This window comes from Canis lupus, chromosome 26, assembly GCF_003254725.2.
Source record: "Canis lupus dingo isolate Sandy chromosome 26, ASM325472v2, whole genome shotgun sequence".
In the NCBI taxonomy this organism is placed as follows: Eukaryota; Metazoa; Chordata; class Mammalia; order Carnivora; family Canidae; genus Canis; species Canis lupus.
In genome coordinates this window covers 32428403-32431740 of record NC_064268.1, presented here as the reverse complement: position 1 = coordinate 32431740, position 3338 = coordinate 32428403, and the positions used below count along the sequence as shown (strand labels likewise).

The 3338-nt window shown below is 39.2% G+C and overlaps 1 pseudogene; it reads right to left on the bottom strand.

The window, feature by feature from the left end:
- Positions 1–1416: 1416 nt before the first annotated feature.
- On the bottom strand, positions 1417–2724 carry LOC112656237 (zinc transporter 6-like; annotated as a pseudogene).
- Positions 2725–3338: the final 614 nt, after the last annotated feature.

The following is a 3338-nucleotide window of genomic DNA, read 5'->3' as shown; positions in this document are numbered from 1 at the left end:
TCCACATGATTCTCATAACTTCGTCAGTTAACAATTTATGATTTTGACAAAGCAAAACAAAATAGGTTAGAGATTGACTGTTATAGATCTAAAATATTATATTCTATATTTTTTAAAGATTTTTTAAAAAGATTTTATTTATTCAATCATGAGAGACACAGAGAGAGAGAGAGAGGCAGAGACACAGGCAGAGGGAGAAGCAGGCTCCCTGTCGGAAGCCTGACATGGGACTCGATCCCGGGTCTCCAGGATCACGGCCCGAGCCGCAGGTGGCACTAAACCACTGAGCCACCCAGGCTGCCCTTAAAGATTTTATTTATTTATTCACAAGAGACCCAGAGGGAGGCAGAGACATAGGCAGAGGAAGAAGCAGAAAAAATATCAAATCCCATATTATTATGCATGGAATCCCATGCATAATATTCTGTAATGTATTTGGTATTTTGTTCATAAAGAGAGATTCCAAAGTCAACCAATGAAAAGGTGACAAAAAAAGATATTCCATCATTATGTCAATATTTGGGGTATTTTTTATTATGTCTTTTTAAAAATTATTTCAGTATTTGATTAAATGTAAGATAGAAAACTGGAATTCTTTCATGCACACTATGAAAGGATTTGGTATTCATCTAACCAAAATAAAACACTTTGAGAACCAGAGATTATCTATGAAAGTACTGAAATATTTTAATGAGAAAAACTATAAAAATTGATTAAAATTTTAAAATTATTCTAGATAGTAAAATATGTTCTAAAATTTCTGGTAAAAAGGGGATCCCTGGGTGGCTCAGCAGTTTAGCGCCGCCTTTGGCCCAGGGTGTGATCCTGGGGGTCCCAGGATCGAGTCCCATGTCAGGGCTCCCTGCATGGAGCCTGCTTCTCCCTCTGCCTGTGTCTCTGCCTCTCTCTCACTCTGTGTCTCATGAATAAATAAATAAAATCTTAAAAAAAAAAATTCTGGTAAAAATTTTTGGTCTTCTTTTGCAAGACATAAAAGAGACCTTTACTTTTAGAATGGACATATTTTCCCTTTCCTAAAGTGTTTATTATTTAAGAAGCATGTTTATAAATTTCACTGAAATTATATTTTTAATAACGTGACAGATCTGCTCCCTCAAGTAGTTCTCTTATCTAGATAGTATCTATCACACTGCAGTCAACTACAAAACCAAAAATAGTAAAATTCAAATTTAGAGAAACACTCTTCCTAAGGGGAGCCTATTTAAACTCTATAACATTTAGAAAATTCTCACAGCCCCAAATACATTCTTCAAAAATATAGTTTCATCAGTTTCATGTAATGTGGACAAACCCATTCTCTACCATTTTGAGTAAATGATTGAACAGTCAATGCAGTTGGATTACTAAATAAATTGAAAGTCAAGGAGTCAATATTTCTCATAAAAATAAATCAAATTACGGTACATCATAGTCTCCATTGTTAGTTCCAGATCTACTTGGCACATTTTAAAACCAGTCCTGAATCCTGCAATTCCAAGTCTTTGATTAAGCATGCTACCATAAGGTGTGTGTCCATGATTATGACCCAAGCCATAAAGTCTTGGGGGTTTTAGAAGAATAACGGGGCTCACAGCTTTCCGGGGGTGTTAAACGAACATTCTGGAATACTGGGTTTAGCTGGAGTCAACGTGATGGGATTTGAATCATCAGTACCCTTTAAAGGAGGCATTGGAATTATGCGAGGACATTGGCTGTGACATGCCCAGACAGGAAGGCAGATCTAATCCAGTCGCCCCTGAGAATCTGCACAAAGTAGACATTATTGTGTACAGCCTGTTGGTCACGTGAGCAAGAACCATGTGTTCATTTGCATCTTGTCAAATTCTTCCCTATGCCCTAATCCAGCCAATGAGCCACAACCTAGGGACGAAACATGCTCCTTTTGAACTTCTAAAGCTCCACCCAAGGTAGACAGCTCTCTAATAAGCCCGCCCAACTGACCAATAGCACGGGTGGTGTTCGGTCTGGTGTAATGCTTGCACACTGTACACGCTCATGCGATCCACGGTGCCAGATGTCACCAGAGTTGTGGCCATGGCAGCGAACTAGTTATTAATTTCAATTAGCATATATGGAACACAAAGAGCAAATGCCCCAGCAAGATGAGTCACAATATATGGATGCATTCAGGGAAAGAAGACACTAAGTCCTAGAATAATTCCACAAGCTTCTACTAAGAACCCCAACATGCTCTTGAAGCCAACTCGTCCTAGCGGCTTCGGAGCCACAAGAGAAACGTTTATTCCACATAAGCATCAAGAATTAGTTAAAAGAAAGAGGCATAGACGTACCAATGAATAATCTTCCCGTGGGCATCTCAGGCCGCTCTATAAAGCCTTCTTAAACACTAAAGAGAGCTCCCAGGAGAGGTACGCCAGGGCTGTGGAAACAAATACAGCCCAGCCTTCTAATCCTTCAAATCCTAGTAGACAGGGTTGGGTTTCCTCATCACTACCCAGTAACTTGCCAAACATGTCATTAAACTGAAAAGATCAAGTGGTCAAGTAAGGACGGCAGGTAAAGCTATACCGTTGGTGGAACTGAGCCCCGTGATCAGGACGTCAGGACTTATTGGGTTTACTGCACCAAAGAGCAAGACCTTCCAGGTCCTTCAGTCAGTTAGTGGCTACAAGTCTAAATTCCTATAACTTGCCAAAAAAAAAAAGATGATTGTGGTTATCTAAAGAGATGAATTGTTCACATGATAAGGAACAGCACAGCTCCTGCCAGAAGATGCTCCTGTGAGCTGGTTTTCCCTCAAGTGATTGTTCCAACCTTTAACGGTAAGCAGTACTTTTGTGGTATTTTGTTAAAAAGTGGATGGAATTAAGACCTAGAATAGATCAGATTTGGGAATCTCCTCTCCATTGTGCTAACGCAGGACGCCCACTGTGGATCAAAGATGTGGAAAGGATACGTGTTCACAGACTCAACAACTATGCTAAATCCTAAGTGAAAATCACCTTTGATGTAGGAAATCGTAACACGTGCTATTATGATGAAGCTCAAGACAAAGAATGACATGATAGAAAAAAATTCTGTACATTTCCAGAAAGTAAATGTGTTAGGCAAATGGTATCATATGCAAAATACAGTGACTCAAGAAAGGTTATAGGCTACGTGATATTTGACAGCTTATAAGCAATTTTTTTCTATAACGTAGGATTTTCCTAAACTCACATGACCTTAAGATAAACATTTCCTTTTGTTTTTAAAATTTATTTGAGAGACAGAGACAGAGATAGTGAGAGAGACCTCAAATGGGGAGGAGAGGGAGAAGCAGGATGCAGGACTCAATCCCAGGAGCATGGGATCAT